Below are 19,312 nucleotides of genomic sequence, written 5' to 3'. Positions count from 1 at the left end.
ACAGAGGTGCCATCTTCATTTAATTTAACAGTTTCATTTTCTGTTCTCAAACTGAAATTCATGACATTAATTTTGTTTCTGTTCAGTGTCGCTTTCTTGCCTATTGATGAATTGTAAACTTTTTGGAGGGTTTCATTTGTTTTCTCTGCAAGGAGTTATCTTGTTTTCTCAGTGCCCTAGTGGTGCTGTTATCAGCAAAAAGAATTTTTCCCCATGACTAACGCTATTGGAGGAACAGTATTGGCCCTAATATGCTCTCCTGAGGAACTGCTATGTTAATGTGTTTTGGTTCTGATAATTGTTTTACTAAAAGCTTAGATTTATTTGAGATATGTGTTATCTCTACTCTTAGTACATTATCTGCTAGGTACGGTCGGAATCAGTTATTAGCTGCCCCTCCTATTCCAAATGCTTCTAGCTTATTTAGCAGTTCTGCAAGAAACAATATTTATCAAATCAATGGGTGATCGAAAAATGGATTGTTCAAAGATCACAGAGTACCCACCGAGAGCAGCAGGGGAATTGTTGGTTGAAGATGTTAGGTGTATGACGGTAATGATGAAGTAATGAGAAAGTTTTATTATTTCAACTTCTTTTCATTTAAAAACATTATTGATGTGATAATAATATGCTACGCAATGGGTCATATCACCTGCCTCCAACAACTCAGTTATGTACAGGGCTTTTAAATGAGGAATAATAAACATTTTAGGGGGTGACCGTTGTTTTGACTTTGTACACAGTAGTAAGGAGATGTGGACTACAGAGTCATGTGGCAATTGGCGTCATAAGAGAGCTGGACAAGAGCAGAAATGGTTAGCGATGAAGTAACACAGTAAACAGAGGATTTCTTTAACTTGTATTTCTCCAAGTGAACGAAAGCTCATTACAAATAATGTAGCAAGAATTAGGATCCAGCAATTAAGAATGAGCACTAAGCACGAACGGTGGTGTTGTTATGACGAGGCTCCAAGTGCAAGTGGGCTCAGTGGCTGCCACTGGCTGTCCCATTCTGCAGCAGCAGAGGGCGCTTGCAGTCCAGAGCCACTGGAGGTGTGGCTCAGCAGGCGCGCGCCATTGGGTCTGCCAGATCTTGCGCGACCACAGTCAGAGTCCGACAGCAACTTGCAATTTCTTTGCTATGTTGCTGTGTGGTGGTATCCATATGTGATGGTATAGACTAATACGAATAAAGCATTTTCTGTAATGTGTGCCTAATTACACAGGCCAACGGAAAATTTTTTCTGAAAAACTTCTTTTAGTTTGATAGCTGATCTTTATAGATTTTTATGAGGTGAATCCAAATGTAGCCTTAGTTTTTTTGTATCACCCGTAGCTTTCGAGCAATATGCTCTTTCCTATATAGTACAAAAGACCTGCGCTATATGGAAAATGGAGAAATTAATGAAACACTTTGTTAAAATATAAGCTTGATTTGTATTTACAGTAAGCTACTTAAAACAATGAAACACTTTGTTAAAACATAAGCTTGGTTTGTATTTACAGTAAACTACTTAAAACAATGATATGTATTAATAATAGAGGTTTCACTTGTCAGCCGGAATTGGTTTGTATTTTCTTTCTCGTTTTTCATTGAAGCTTCTTGTGTAGCTTTTTCTACGATGAGTCGCTTACTGAACTTCTCGGTGAAGTGACCCACAGTAGTACCCCATCATGTTGGTGTTCCAGCGGCCTTGGTAGCGTTTTTCCATCACTTTAATGTCCTGGTGAAAACGCTCTCCTTGCTCCCCATGAACATCTCACATATCGTCCGGGAAGTAATCAAGGTGACTGTTCAAAAAGTAAAATTTTAAGCTCATTAAACGTCCTAAAGTTTTAAACTTATTTAACACTCTATCTATAATAGAAACAAATTCTGGGTCTTTTTCATGTCCTAAGAACTTTGCAACGACTTGCTTGAATGATGCCCAAGCTTCTTTCTCATTTAAGGTCATTATGGATTCAAAGTTAACATCAAACATCAATTTTGTAAGGTCTGTCCTCCCTCGGACATTGGTGAGTGTGTTTGTTGTCCTTAGCGTAAGTTAAGTTAGATGAAGTAGTGAGTAAGCTTAGGGACCGATGACCTTAGCAGTTTGGTCTTATAAGATCTTACCACAAACTTCCAAAACACAAGGCATAAAAGAGAAGTGCATAAGCGGAGCTGTCATTTTATCCAGGCGATTCATTTAAAAAGATTTCCGACGTGATTATGGCCGCACCACGGCGATTAACAGACTCTAAACGCGGAATGCTACTTGGAGCTAGTCGTGTGGGTCATTCCATTCCGGAAATCGTTGTTGTGGTCTTCAGTCCTGAGACTGGTTTGATGCAGCTCTCCATGCTACTCTGTCCTGTGCAAGCTTCTTCATCTCCCAGTACCTACTGCAGCCTACATCCTTCTGAATCTATTTAGTGTATTCATCTCTAGGTCTCCCTCTACGATTTTCACCCTCCACGCTGCCCTCCAATACTAAATTGGTGATCCCTTGATGCCTCAGAACTTGTCCTACCAACCGATCTCTTCTTCTAATCAAGTTGTACCACAAAATCCTCTTCTCCCCAATTCTATTCAGTACCCCCTCATTAGTTATGTGATCCACCCATCTAATCTTCAGTATCCTTCTGTAGCACCACATCTCGAAAGCTTCTATTCTCTTCTTGCCGTAACTATTTATCGTCCATGTTTCACTTCCATACATGGCTACACTCCATACAAATACTTTCAGAAACGACTTACTGAAATTTAAATCTATACTCGATATTAAGAAATTTTTCTTCTTCAGAAACGCTTTCCTTGCCATTGCCAGACTACATTTTATATCCTGTCTACTTCGACCATCATCAGTTATTTTGCTCCCCAAATAGCAAAACTTGTTTACTACTTTAAGTGTCTCATTTCCTAATCTAATTCCCTCAGCATCACCCGACTTAATTCGACTACATTCCATTATCGTCGTTTTGCTTTTGCAGATGTTCATCTTAAATCCTCCTTTCAAGACACTGTCCATTCCGTTCAACTGCTCTTCCAAGTCCTTTGCTGTCTCTGACAGAATTACAATGTCATCGGCGAACCTCACAGTTTTTATTTCTTGTCCATGGATTTTAATACCTACTCCGAATTTTTCTTTTGTTTCCTTTACTGCTTGCTCAATATACAAATTGAATAGCATCGGGGAGAGGCTACAACCCTGTCTCACTCCCTTCCCACCTACTGTTTCCCTTTCATGTCCCTCGGCACTTATAACTGCCATCTGGTTTCTGTACAAATTGTAAATAGCCTTTCTCTCCCTGTATTTGACCCCTGCCACCTTCAGAATTTGAAAGAGAGTATTCCAGTCAACATTGTCGAAAGCTTTCTCTAAGTCTACAAATGCTAGAAACGTAGTTTTGCCTTTCCTTAATCTTTCTTCTAAGACAAGTCGTAGGGTCAGTATTGCCTCACTTGTTCCAACATTTCTACAGAATCCAAACTGATCTTCCCCGAGGTCGGCTTCTACCAGTTTTTCCATTCGTCTGTAAGGAATTCGCGTTAGTATTTTGCAGCTGTGACTTATTGCACTGATAATTCGGTAATTTTCACATCTGTCAACAACACATGCTTCCTTTGGGATTGGAATTATTATATTCTTCTTGAAGTCTGAGGGAATTTCGCCTGTCTCATACATCTTGCTCACCAGATGGTAGAGTTTGGTCAGGACTGGCTCTCCCAAGGCTGTCAGTAGTTCTAATGGAATGTTGTCTACTCCCAGGGCCTTGTTTCGACTCAGGTCTTTCAGTGCTCTTCACGCAGTATCATATCTCCCATTTGATCTTTATCTACATTCTCTTCCATTTCCATAATACTGTCCTCAAGGGAGTCAATATTCCGAGACTCAGAGTGTCAACACTGTTCTGAGAATATAAAATTTCAGACATTACCTCTCACTATGGACAACGCAGTGGTCGACGGTTTCACTTGACGACCAAGAGCAACGACGTTTGCGTAGAGTTATCAGTTTAACTGACAAGCAACACTGAATGAAATAACAACAGGAATCATTGTGAAACGTAAGACGAACGTATCCGTTAGGGCAGTGCGACGAAATTTGGCGTTAGTGGGTTATGGCAGCAGATGACAGATGCGAGTGCCTGTGCTAACATTATGATTTCGCTAGCAGTGCCTCTTCTGGGCTCGTGACCATTTCGGTTGGACCTCAGACGTCTAGAAAACCGTGGTCTGGTCAGATGAGTCCTGATTTCATTTAGTAAGAGGTGCTGGTAGGGCTCGAGAGTGGCGCAGATCCCACGAAGTTGTGGGCCCAAGTTGTCAATAGGCACACTGCAAGCTGGTGATTGCTCTGTAGTGGTGTTGGCGGTGTTTGCATGGATTGGACTGGTTTCTATGGACAAACTGAACCGATAATTGACTGAAAATGGTTATCTTTAGCTACCTGGAGGCCATTACCAACCATTCATAGACTTCTGTTCCCAAAAAACGATGGAACTTTTATGGATGAAATGCGCCATGTCACCGGGTCACAGTTGTTCGAGATTGGTTCGAAGAACATTCTGGACATTTCGAGCAATTGATTTGGCCACCTGGACTAAATCCCATGTAAGACGTAAGGAACATATTCGAGAGATCAGTTCGTGCACAAAATGTTGCACGGGAAGCACTTTCGCAACTATGGACGGTTAGAGACGTAGCAAGGTTTAATATTTACACAGGAGCTTCCAACGACTTTTTCAACCCATGTCACGTCGAGATGCCACGAAAAAGGTGGTCCGACTCGACATTAGGAGATACCACAATACTTTCGTTGCCTCGGTGTAAAGTGTTAACTGCCCAACATCTCACATTCTATGACGCAGAAAAAACTTCATATAACCGTGGATTATAGCATCTGAAATATAATTCACCTTTCTGTGAAAGGACGTGTGAATAAATGAGGCCTTTTTAGCGATTTATCAAAGCAAGGAAAAGCATCGACTGAAAGCGGTAGCATTGCAAATTTCAGTTATATTCTGAAAATTAAATAGTGTCAATAATAACAATGTGGGAAAAATTCCTATCAAGTGCGTCAAAATGTCCGAGAGAACTACTGAACGACTGTCCAACTGGCTAACGTAACAGCTTTGATAACTGGGCTTCATCAGTTGTTAGTTATGTTTGCTTTGGTCATGGACGCCATGAACGAGATATGCAGCAAAACATCCATTAGACGTTTTACTACGCTGATGATGTTCTGATTAGTCCTCCATTTACTGGCAAACAATAGCGATAGGCGCAGGCATGGTGTGACTGTGTTAAATATTTTTGTGGTTGTGACGTAACATTTCACAAACTGATCAACTGGAAACAGTGCCTACACCTGGAAGGCTTTAAATTGAACGACAATAACTGCGGAAGGAGGGTGTTTGCCGGTACATGGAATCCAAAATGCAAAGTTGGTAGTGGGGAAAGAGCTAGGGTCAAAACTGACTACGTGCTAAGACTGGAACTGTACAGCGTGCTATGATATACGACGGACGTTCAATAAGTAATGTAACACTTTCTTTTGTGAAAGCAGGTTGATTTCTTCAGGATGACAGTGCACCATATTATTCCCCTATCTTCCAACATAACATCCGTTCGATGCGACGGCCTTACGCCATCCTACTAGGAGGGTATGTGTGGCTTCATGGTACCACCCTACTGGTCGTTGTCGAAGCCAACGTCTTGCTGCATCAATTACTCGCCCATCATCTACGTACTGTTTCCTGTGGAGTGTCTCGTACAATGGCCCAAACAGGTGGAAGTCGGTAGGAGCATATGCGGCGAGGAAGCCAACGGGCACACACCTCAACTGGTGGATGAGTTTATCAGCACTACCAACAGAGACCTTCAGTTGGGCAGCGACTTATCGCCGTGTGAGGATCAGAGGAACGTAACTCCATTTTAGCTACTTTACAGGAGGTTAAAAAAACGATATTTTAAGAAGTACATTTCGTTTTTCAGTGACTAATACAAACTTTATTGAAAAATTTCTACACTACACATAAATACACTTAAAAATCTGTCAGATGATAAAATATTTATAAAAATGGTTCTTATTGGACTACCACTATTAATTTTTAATATGGTGCTAAGGAGATACGTCTTTATGATCCTAATAGAATAAATCTACATGGAGGTTTTACACTTTGGAGATACGCATTTGGTTTGCCAAAATATAACTTACAAAGGTAATTTACTCATTAAAAACAGATAGGGTACAGTAAAAGTGAAAACATATGAGCGGAATTTGTACCTACATCACCAGTGAATATTCACTGTCTAGCTAACTTCATCACAACTGTTGCCACTACAGTATGAATCTCCAGCTATTTCTTTTTGAAGACTATTGTAAAATGCGTGGTAGTGTTCTCTGATAATGCCACTGCGCCATAGATCCAGGAGGTCTTTTACCTTCTCTTCCTGAAGTTTCAGTGCTCCATGGTATTACGCTTCCAACTGGAAGATTGTATCGAAATTTCGGTATTTTCTGGAAACTGGCAAACTTCTGAATTGTTGATTATGGAAATGCTTGAAAAGGTGTGATTAACATCACTTTTGCGATACTGAAGTCGTGTCACTTTAAGCCATTGTACTTGATTTCCTTCACTGTCAATTTTAGTATTCTTAAACGTTTCTTCTGCATAGCACCAAAATCCAAAAAGTCCTTCTGGTCCATTTCATTCCATTATTCGGTATTTTCTGGAAACTGGCAAACTTCTGAATTGTTGATTATGGAAATGCTTGAAAAAGGTGTGATTAAAATCACTTTTGCGATACTGAAGTCGTGTCACTTTAAGCCATTGTACTTGATTTCCTTCACTGTCAATTTTAGTATTCTTAAACGTTGCTTCTGCATAGCACCAAAATCCAAAATGTCCTTCTGGTCCATTTCAGTGAGTTCATACAGTCTTTGTTTTGTAGCAGTTTGAACAACAGTATACCACCCCGAAGGGTCATAAATATTAACATTTTTTGTAGCCCTCTCTATATGGGCATGGACTGAATCACACTCCATTAAAGAGTGGCCAGTCTCAAAGAAGCACTGCTGTATCACCGGGGTGTTCAATGTTTGGACAGCATGAAGGGACATGGTACTCATGTTGACATTTCGGTTCTGTCCACCACAAGTGTCGGAGAACAAAACAACTGAACGGCCATCTGCAATCTTCTGGAGTTCTTGAAATACACATGATGCTACTTCAATTGAGCCGCGTTTAGCCACACCTTCATGCCACATGTAATTTCTAGCTTTCCTGGTAACAGTATTGTATACTGTGAGGTTGTATACCGCCAGTCTTCTTTTGTAAAAAATGGCTTTAGCTGCTATGTGTGGACAGTATCTCACAGCTTCTAGGTCAAAACTCCAGTAAATGACATTCTCCTGCTTCGTCCCGCTCCTTCAATTCATTTTTTAGTATCCTGGCAGCCTCGTTTCTCTTTAGGTGTTCTGAGTGCTGGTCTTTCTCTTCTTCTTGATTTTCTTCACGGAGATTTTGAAAGCGATAGCAGTGCTCACATACATCTTTTCTTGGTACATGAAAGCCTAAGTTAAACTCTGTATTGAATATTTCTCTGTAAAGCCAATATTTTTCAGCAGTAACCTGTTCCTCTTCGCAACGTTTCTTATATGCACTCCTGGAAATTGAAATAAGAACACCGTGAATTCATTGTCCCAGGAAGGGGAAACTTTATTGACACATTCCTGGGGTCAGATACATCACATGATCACACTGACAGAACCACAGGCACATAGACTCAGGCAACAGAGCATGCACAATGTCGGCACTAGTACAGTGTATATCCACCTTTCGCAGCAATGCAGGCTGCTATTCTCCCACGGAGACGATCGTAGAGATGCTGGATGTAGTCCTGTGGAACGGCTTGCCATGCCATTTCCACCTGGCGCCTCAGTTGGACCAGCGTTCGTGCTGGACGTGCAGACCGCGTGAGACGACGCTTCATCCAGTCCCAAACATTCTCAATGGGGGACAGATCCGGAGATCTTGCTGGCCAGGGTAGTTGACTTACACCTTCTAGAGCACGTTGGGTGGCACGGGATACATGCGGACGTGCATTGTCCTGTTGGAACAGCAAGTTCCCTTGCCGGTCTAGGAATGGTAGAACGATGGGTTCGATGACGGTTTGGATGTACCGTGCACTATTCAGTGTCCCCTCGACGATCACCAGTGGTGTACGGCCAGTGTAGGAGATCGCTCCCCACACCATGATGCTGGGTGTTGGCCCTGTGTGCCTCGGTCGTATGCAGTCCTGATTGTGGCGCTCACCTGCACGGCGCCAAACACGCATACGACCATCATTGGCACCAAGGCAGAAGCGACTCTCATCGCTGAAGACGAAACGTCTCCATTCGTCCCTCCATTCACGCCTGTCGCGACACCACTGGAGGCGGGCTGCACGATGTTGGGGCGTGAGCGGAAGACGGCCTAACGGTGTGCGGGACCGTAGCCCAGCTTCATGGAGACGGTTGCGAATGGTCCTCGCCGATACCCCAGGAGCAACAGTGTCCCTAATTTGCTGGGAAGTGGCGGTGCGGTCCCCTACGGCACTGCGTAGGATCCTACGGTCTTGGCGTGCATCCGTGCGTCGCTGCGGTCCGGTCCCAGGTCGACGGGCACGTGCACCTTTCGCCGACCACTGGCGACAACATCGATGTACTGTGGAGACCTCACGCCCCACGTGTTGAGCAATTCGGCGGTACGTCCACCCGGCCTCCCGCATGCCCACTATACGCCCTTGCTCAAAGTCCGTCAACTGCACATACGGTTCACGTGCACGCTGTCGCGGCATGCTACCAGTGTTAAAGACTGCGATGGAGCTCCGTATGCCACGGCAAACTGGCTGACACTGACGGCGGCGGTGCACAAATGCTGCGCAGCTAGCGCCATTCGACGGCCAACACCGCGGTTCCTGGTGTGTCCGCTGTGCCGTGCGTGTGATCATTGCTTGTACAGCCCTCTCGCAGTGTCCGGAGCAAGTATGGTGGGTCTGACACACCGGTGTCAATGTGTTCTTTTTTCCATTTCCAGGAGTGTAGTTCGTGCATTATTTGTATATTCAAATCTCCTGGTAAGAACTGTCGCACAGTGCTCTGTCGGCAGTAATGCCGAAATGCTTTTATATGGTTCCTTATTCTCTCCTTTGCCTCGTCGGATCTCCTTATACCTGGACGATGATGACCCCTCTTGTCAGCAGACAGAATCATGTTGCTGCTGTCCCTTTTCTTCTGTATATATCGCACAAATGTTTCTGATATACTAAAAATGCTAAGGAAAAAACCCTAGACACACTTGAACTTCACTACCATTTTTCAGGAGAACGTACTTCTTTGTGACATTTCTTCGAGACTGCGTACCTGCAGAACGTGATCTTGGTTTAGGTACCCTCTTAATAAGTGGAGCTAAATACTGTCACTGCTTTTCTAAATCTTTCATCATCCAGAATCCTTGGAACATCTGTCTCCCTTCAGTCTCGCTGATGTTCTCGCTACACTTTCTCGGGCATTTGGAACAATCCTTGTACTTAAACGTTCTGGCTGGTACTTCTTTATTAGCAGTTGATTTGTTCGCCTTTCTTGACTTCCTATTCATTTTTGTTGTGTTCTTTTTCCAATTGTCAGTGTTCTTACTTCTTTTTCTCGTGTTATTTTCCTTACCTTCTTCATTTCCTCTGTCAGATTTCCCATGTTCTTGATCATTAGACTCAATGGTCACTGGATTAACTTATTCCTGTTGCATGTTCATTAACATCACAAAACCTTTGCCCACACAAATTGAAGAATCAGGACTGAATAGCTGATTTGTCGGTGAACGTGGATTTCCGTATTGTATCTCCTTTGTGACATTGCCTGGAAAGGAGAAAATTATATTACTGACGTTAGTGCCTTATCTAGCATAATATACCACATTAATCAACTATGAATCTTACAGTCCCATTGTATTTTAAAAATTATGACGTGCGATAATTGCGACAAAATGTACCACTTCACCCAAAGACAATAAATGTGGCTCTAGCTCTATTGAAATGCACATGTGTTATTATTACAGTAACATCGCAGTTAGGAGAAGAAATAAATCAGAATTTAATTAAGGACCGCTAAGAAAATGCGTAAACACAACCATATTCAAACGATAGTCCCAGTATATGTATTTTGTTTGTCAAATAATTTGTGACTAAGAAATTAGTATTTGAAATGTTAAACAAGACCCACGGTTTATCATTTTGCTTACCAAGGTTTTCTAAAGATAGTTGCAGTTTCTGTTGAACTGCAGGTCTCATTTTCTTTGGCCTTGGAGATGGTAATCGTGATGATGATGATGATGATAATAATGATGATGATGAATCCATGCTGTTTTCGAGTATGTAATCATCTGATGAACCCGAACTAAGCACTTTGAAATCATTGCATCTTCTTCAGTTAACTCTTGCAGTCGTTTCACTTCGGAACAGTTTTGTATTGCAGACGAGGTTTCACCATTCTTTTCTTCTGATTCTGTAATTTCTGCAATACGGTATACAAACAATGAATGGGAATCAAACCAATCAAACTAACGATCTGTATCTCGGTGGATGATTATCTCATAGATAAAATTAATAGTTATTCATGTTACCTTCATCAGATGCAGAATTACTTTCACTGCGGTAATTTTGCATCATTGGCTCAACCATTCTCCTTTCTCGTGAAGTAATTTTTTATCTAACAGAGAGCGGACACTAACAACAACCTCTTCACAGTGAATACCACACGATACTAAACAAAATTTGACGTGACAATGACAGCAACGTGACTGCGTTGACAATGCTTACAAAGGGCACTCATAGTTTAGCGTTTCTCCGCTTATTGAGTCTTGCAAGGGAAATACAAGGGCTTGAAACCTCGTACGTAAAGTGTTTCGAGAACTGATGAACAGACGAATGATTCAGCAGGGAGGAATGATGCGAAGTTTCTACTTGGCGTCGCAAGCTTCAAAAATGGCTCTGAGCACTATGGGACTAAACATCTATGGTCATCAGTCGTCTAGAACTTAGAACTACTTAAACCTAACTAACCTAAGGACATCACACAACACCCAGCCATCACGAGGCAGAGAAAATCCCTGACCCCGCCGGGAATCGAACCCGCGAACCCGAGCGTGGGAAGCGAGAACGTTACCGCACGACCACGAGATGCGGGCGTCGGATTCTTCGTTATTAGCTGCTAGACAACATGTAATACTCTTTCAGCACACATGAAAATAGTGCACAAATGCAACAAAACTGTATTATACAAAACAAGCATATACTGGTATCTGCTGAATAAAAACGTATTTTCAAATTTACTTCATGAAGTAAGCAGCCAAAAATGGTTCAAATGGCTCTGAGCACTATGGGACTTAACATCTGAGGTCATCAGTCCCCTAGAACTTAGAACTACTTAAACCTAACTAACCTAAGGACATCACACACATCCATGCCCGAGGCAGGATTCGAACCTGCGACCGTAGCAGTCCCGCGGTTCCGGACTGAGCGCCTAGAACCGCTAGACCACCGCGGCCGGCAAGTAAGCAGTCAGAAGAACGTAAGTGCCCATACGTTTTGCTGATCCGAAAATAGAGATGCACGGACTCGAGACTCCTCTCGGGGTGGAAGGCAAAGGCGAAAGCAGGAATTGGCCACACGGCTGATTCCATACGTATTAGCAACAAGTAAGAGGTGCTAGCAGTGAAACTGGAGTGCGGGAAAACCGGAACAGAGGAAAGTCGAAGCAATTGAGATGTATTACTAAAGAAGAATGTTGAAAACTAGGCGGACTGATAAGGTAAGGAATGAGGAGGCTCTGCGTAGAATCGGAGAGGAAACGAATATGTGGAAAACACTGCCAGGGAGAAGGGACAGGTTGCTAGGACATCTATTAAGACATCAGGGAATGAATTCCATGGTACTAGTGGGAGCTGTAGAGGGCAAAAACTGTAGAAGAGGAAAGAGACTGGAACATGTCCAGCAAATAATTGAGGACGTAAGTTGCAAGTGCTACTCTGCGATGAGGAGGTTAGCACAGGAGGGGAATTAGTGGTGGTCTGCATCAAGCCAGTCAGAAGAGAAATCACTCAAAAGAAAAAAAGGAGGTGTTACCTTGTATGATAAAACTTCTGATGCAGCAGGGAACGCCTGTCGTATTGGGCCAACAGCCAATTCTCCTACTTAGTTCGAATAAGTGCAGAGGGTGGAGATGCCAGTGATTGGGAGCTCCAATCTTAAGTGGGTAATGACGGTCCTCGTGGAAATAGTATGCGGGGCGGGAAAGAATGCCAGTATGTTTCAGTATGTTTGCCGGGATGTGCGGTCCGAGAAATGGAGGAAGCTCTGTCGGCGGCCAGGATTCTGCGACGTGAGGATAAGTTAGTCGACAAGAGTGGCGAAGTATTTATTGCAGTAAAAAATTCGATAGTATCGAGCAATGTTTTGACGGTTTCATAATGTGTTTCATCTGGCTGAAGCTGAGCATCAGAGGTCGGTCAAAAATGGTAATCGGGTGTTCTTTATAGAATATCTGCGTCAGGAACTGTAGTGGTAGACCGCTTAAAAGAGAACTTGGAGAATTTCGTGTTAATAATGTTGTTGTAATAGAGGGTAGTAGATGCTGACTTCAACTTGCCAGGTATAGATTGGGAAAGTCATGCTATCAAAACTGGTGCCGGAGACAGAAATTCTTGTTAGATTTTCTGAATGTCTTGTTCGGAAATTACTTCGAGCAGATAGTTACAGAATCAATTCGTAAGCATAACTCCTTAGACCCGACAGCAACAAACAGACCTGAATTTATCGAACCATTAAACACAGAGGAAGGTATCACTAATCATAAGGCTGTGACAGTATCTATAACTACGGGTATTACAAGGAATGTCAAAAAATAAAGGAAATATTTTTGCTTAACAAGAGTGACGGGACACAAATTGCAGAGTGGTGGTGGTGGTTAGTGTCTAGCGTCCCGTCGACAACGAGGTCATTAGAGACGGAGCGCAAGCTCGGCTTAGGGAAGGATTGGGAAGGAAATCGGCCGTGCCCTTTCAAAGGAACCATCCCGGCATTTGCCTGAAACGATTTAGGGAAATCACGGAAAACCTAAATCAGGATGGCCGGAGACGGGATTGAACCGTCGTCCTCCCGAATGCGAGTCCAGTGTAATTGCAGAGTATCTGAGTAGTCAGCATCAAATATTCAGTGCTGGTGACGAAGATGTGGAGTACAGGTGGAAAAAATTCAAACGCATCGTTTAATATGCCTTAGACAAATATGTTGACAGAAAAGTCTTTCGGGGTGGGAAGATCCACCGTGGTTTAATAGCGGTGTTAGAAAACTGATATGCAAACAAAGAGAGCTTCATCACATATTCAAGAGCAGTCTAAACCTAGCTGACAAACAAAATGTGAACCAAGTGAAACTGAGCATAAGGGGAAAAATGACTAAAGCTTAAAGTGATTTTGAAAGTAAAATTTTGTCAAGCGTTCTGTCTAAAACCCCTAAGAAGTTTTGCTATTGCGTAAAATTAACAAGCCGTTTCAAAATCATCTATTGAGTCACTCAATGAACGTAATGGCATCGAAACTGAAAATGACAGAGAGAAGTACGAAGTACTGAATTCGACGATCCGAAATTGTTTGATTGCGGAAGATCATAATAAAAATGGCTCTGAGCACTATGGGACTCAACTGCTGAGGTCATTAGTCCCCTAGAACTTAGAACTACTTAAACCTAACTAACCTAAGGACATCACACACATCCATGCCCGAGGCAGGATTCGAACCTGCGACCGTAGCGGTCTCGCGGTTCCAGACTGCAGCGCGAGAACAGCGCGGCCACTTCGGCCGGCGAAGATCATAATCGTTACCTGCTTTTAATCACAGTACGAACTGCTCGCGGAATAGGAAAACAACTGCAGTCGCTTTGTAGTGGAAACTAACCAGAACCGTATGAGATGAATGTAAGATTCTACAGAGATTAAGTGAAAGAACTTGCTCCCCTCTAGCAGCAGTGTATCGTAGGTCGCTGGAGCAAAGAAGGGTACCTGGCGATGGGAGAAATGTTCAACTCATTCACGTTTGCCGCGCGGGGTAACCGTGCGGTCTTAGGGCGCCTTGCCACGGTTCGCGCGGCTGCCCCCGTCGGAGGTTGAGTCCTCCCTTGGGCATGGGTGAATGTTGTCCTTAGAGTAAGTTAGTTTAGTGTGTACGCCTAGGGACCGATGACATCAGCAGTTTGGTCCCATAGAACTTAACACAAATTTCCAATTTCCCATTTACGTTTACAAGGTGCACATAATTATAGGCCTATATCGTTAACGTCAATCTATTGAAGAATTGTGAAACATATTTTATGGTAATGTAATATGACGTTTATGGATAGCAAAAACTCCTTTATAAAAATCTACATGGATTCCGCAAACAGAGATCTTGGGAACCTCAGTTCACTCTGTTCTTCCATGAGATTCACAGCATTGTAAGTATCGACGCTCAGGTTGACTCCGTATTCCTCGACTGCAGGAAGGCATTTTTTCACTGACCAGCACATTTGTTTGGTGAAAAAAAAAGAGCTTACTGAGTAGTGAAACAGATTTGCGACTAGATTAAAGACTCCCTTGCAGCTAGAACTGAAAACGTCACTCAATTTATGTGGGGCTACTCTTGTTCCTTATCTATATAAATGATATGCCCTCTAGCATTACAGGTAATTCTAAAATATTTCTGTTTGCTGTTGTGTGCATCATTGGCTCGGTTTCAAATAGTGCAGTTCATGACTTAAGTTCACGGCTTGTAAAACATAAACTAACGTTAAATCACAGTAAGACTGAGATTTTACAGTTTCTAACACACAATTAAACAAAACCCAACGTTTTAATTTCGCAGAATGGGCATTCGGACAGTGAAATTGAACCGTTCAGATTTCTTAGTGATCAGGTTGATAGTAAACTGTTGTGGAAAGTCCACGTTCAGGATCTTGTTCAAAGACTTAATCTGCCATTTTTACTATTCGAACGTTATCTGAAGTAAGTGATCGATCGACACGAAAAGTAGTCTACTTTACTTATTTTAATTCGCTTATGTCATATGGTATTAATTTTGGGCTAACTCTTCCTATTCTCAAAGGATATTTTTGGCTCAGAAACGGGCAGTTCGGGCAGTAAGTGGTGTAAATTCGCGAACATCTTGTCACCCCCTGTTCACTTGTTTGGGTATTCTGACATTGGCCTCTCAATACATATACTCCTTACTGTCGTTTCTTGTTAACAATTTCGGCATATTACCAAGAATTATCAGCTGTCACTCAGTTAATACTAGGCAGAAATTCAATCTGCATTTGGATCGTATTTCCTTGACTCTTGTGCAGAAAGATGTGCCGTATACTATTGCATTCATTTTCAATAAGTTACCACAATAATGCAAAAATCTTGGCAGTAATCCACGCGCTTTCAAATCGAAACTAAGGAGTTTCCTCATGGGTCACTCCATCTATTCTGTCGAGGACTTCCTTGAAAAATTAAGCTGATTCATACGTTATATTGTTGATTACGTTTACTTAAACTTGTTGCTTGTCTTTTTTGTGTTCATAAACATTTTATTTTATCTGTTATTACTTTTATCTTGCAACTTCGTGTACTGACACGTTCCATGACCTTGGAGATTTGCTTATCAATTTGGTCCTACGGAACTAGACTTCTAAATTAAAATAAATAAAATAACGGAATAAAATGGTCAGTTGTAAAGATAATTTCGAGGGAACGCCAAGGAATTATGATAGAACTTTTACTGTTTACGATGTTTATAAATGATCTAGCAGAAACGGGCGGTAGGTCTTTAAGGCTGTTGCCAGATGACGCGGCTGTCTATAAGAAGGTAGCATCGTCAGAAGACAGTAACTATTTGCAGAAAGGACTAAAGAAGATTGACGAATGATACAGGGTCTGGCAGCGGACCATTAAATCCAATAAATGTAACATACTGCGCATACGTAGCAAATACACTACTGGCCATTAAAATTTCTACACGAAGAAGAAATGCAGATGATAAACGGGCATTCATTGGACGAATATATTATACTAGAACTGACATGTGATTACATTTTCACGCAATTTGGGTGCATAGATCCTGAGAAATCAGTACCCAGAACAACCACTTCTGGCCGTAATAACGGCCTTGATACGCCTGGGCATTGAGTCAAACAGAGTTTGGATGGCGTGTACGGCTACAGCTGCCCATGCAGCTTCAACACGATAACACAGCCTCAGGAATCCGAAATGACAGGACACAATCTTGCAAATACTATAGATTCAGGTTTTGCGTCCTCACCGTTTTCTCAAATAAGTCAAGACACATTTTCTGCTTGTCAAAATGTGAATGTTGCCGGTGCAACTTCACTGCCGAAAAGCACTGAGGAACATGTTTCAGACACCAGTGCATTGTTATTACAGTTAATGCAACAAATGGGACAAAGGCTACAAAAGTTAGACACAATGGAACAAAATATTCAAAAGTTAGACACAATGGAACAACACCAGAGACAAACTCAGCACCAGTTACACGCAATGGAACAAAAGCTTCAAAAGTTGGACTCAGTGAAACATACGCTTGAACAAACACGTGAAGATTTAACTACTGAGTTACATAAAATCGAATCGAAATGTCAAAAAGTCTGTAATGACGTAAAAACACAAATCTGTGAGCATTTCCAACCTATTTTTTCGCGGCATGAAAATACATTACAGAATCACGAAGCAGCCATAAAAGAACTGCAAACTATTGTTCATGAAAATCATGAGACCTTGCAAGCTAAAATTGACTCAGTTGCATCTACCGATCCGGTTACGCAACTTGCAAAAACTCAGGAAAACTTAAAGGACACAGTAGATACGATTTCAACACAAATGGACACTCTGAAACTTGGTTCAGAAAAACACACTGAGGAAATAAGTAAACTATCGGAGAAAGTAGCCGAACTTTCGGATCAGTTCACTAACTTATCTGCAAAGATAGATAACGATCTGAATGACACAAGACCTGTAGCCATCACTGACACAGAAGAGTATGAACAAATTAAGAAATTCAAACAAAATCAGAATCAAATTAATACGCAACACATAAGAGAAATCAGGGAAGTACAAGATCAGTTGGCACTCGCGCTCCAACACGGGAAGAGGAACTTAGAAATACGGAAAAGCCACAAAATAATAACACAGGGCATTTCGGAAATTATGAAAGAAATTGGAAAGGTGCACCGAATTTTGAGATGGAACCGCCGACACGACGTACCTATGACCGATATGCTACTCGCCGACACGTTGATTTTGACTATAAGCTGTTCATTACTACACGTAAATTCAAAACATTTAAGAATTCTGGCAACGACATTCATCCACAAGCGTGGCTCCATCAATTCTCTCATTGTTTTCCTCCCAACTGGTCATTAGAGCACAGATTAGAATTTATGTGTGGCTACTTAGAGAATGAACCAGCTGAAAGAATGCGATCGGTCATTCACGATTGTCACAATGAAGAAGAATTTTATCATGCCTTCCTCTCAGCATATTGGTCTCAAGCTACACAAGACCGAGTAAAACATAACATCATAATGATGAAACATTTCGAACAATCTGAATTTTCCAGTCTTGTTAAATATTTTGAAGACATGTTGCACAAGAATCAGTACCTGTCAAACCCATACAGCCCGTCAGAACTCATCCGCATTTGCTTAATCAAATTGCCTGAACATTTACGACATATTATTTTGGCAGGACGTTGCAAAGACGACATTGAAGCTTTTCAGGGACTGTTACAAGAATTGGAAATTAACACTGCCAATCGTGGGACGCGAAAACAGGAACACAACAATTACAGGTCACGTGCGTCACAATTCCGTGACGACAGAAATAATAACTGGACACGACAAGGATATTCTTACAACGCAAATCGTGACCAAAACAGACACCACACGTATGACAACCGTTGGCAGAATAATACACTCCTGGAAATTGAAATAAGAACACCGTGAATCCATTGTCCCAGGAAGGGGAAACTTTATTGACACATTCCTGGGGTCAGATACATCACATGATCACACTGACAGAACCACAGGCACATAGACACAGGCAACAGAGCATGCACAATGTCGGCACTAGTACAGTGTATATCCACCTTTCGCAGCAATGCAGGCTGCTATTCTCCCATGGAGACGATCGTAGAGATGCTGGATGTAGTCCTGTGGAACGGCTTGCCATGCCATTTCCACCTGGCGCCTCAGTTGGACCAGCGTTCGTGCTGGACGTGCAGACCGCGTGAGACGACGCTTCATCCAGTCCCAAACATGCACAATGGGGGACAGATCCGGAGATCTTGCTGGCCAGGGTAGTTGACTTACACCTTCTAGAGCACGTTGGGTGGCACGGGATACATGCGGACGTGCATTGTCCTGTTGGAACAGCAAGTTCCCTTGCCGGTCTAGGAATGGTAGAACGATGGGTTCGATGACGGTTTGGATGTACCGTGCACTATTCAGTGTCCCCTCGACGATCACCAGTGGTGTACGGCCAGTGTAGGAGATCGCTCCCCACACCATGATGCCGGGTGTTGGCCCTGTGTGCCTCGGTCGTATGCAGTCCTGATTGTGGCGCTCACCTGCACGGCGCCAAACACGCATACGACCATCATTGGCACCAAGGCAGAAGCGACTCTCATTGCTGAAGACGACACGTCTCCATTCGTCCCTCCATTCACGCCTGTCGCGACACCACTGGAGGCGGGCTGCACGATGTTGGGGCGTGAGCGGAAGACGGCCTAACGGTGTGCGGGACAGTAGCCCAGCTTCATGGAGACGGTTGCGAATGGTCCTCGCCGATACCCCAGGAGCAACAGTGTCCCTAATTTGCTGGGAAGTGGCGGTGCGGTCCCCTACGGCACTGCGTAGGATCCTACGGTCTTGGCGTGCATCCGTGCGTCGCTGCGGTCCGGTCCCAGGTCGACGGGCACGTGCACCTTCCGCCGACCACTGGCGACAACATCGATGTACTGTGGAGACCTCACGCCCCACGTGTTGAGCAATTCGGCGGTACGTCCACCCGGCCTCCCGCATGCCCACTATACGCCCTCGCTCAAAGTCCGTCAACTGCACATACGGTTCACGTGCACGCTGTCGCGGCATGCTACCAGTGTTAAAGACTGCGATGGAGCTCCGTATGCCACGGCAAACTGGCTGACACTGACGGCGGCGGTGCACAAATGCTGCGCAGCTAGCGCCATTCGACGGCCA

The sequence above is a fragment of the Schistocerca nitens genome, chromosome 4 (assembly GCF_023898315.1).
Source record: "Schistocerca nitens isolate TAMUIC-IGC-003100 chromosome 4, iqSchNite1.1, whole genome shotgun sequence".
Lineage (NCBI taxonomy): Eukaryota > Metazoa > Arthropoda > Insecta > Orthoptera > Acrididae > Schistocerca > Schistocerca nitens.
The sequence above is the reverse complement of the archived record's forward strand: the minus strand, read 5'-3'. Positions refer to the sequence as shown.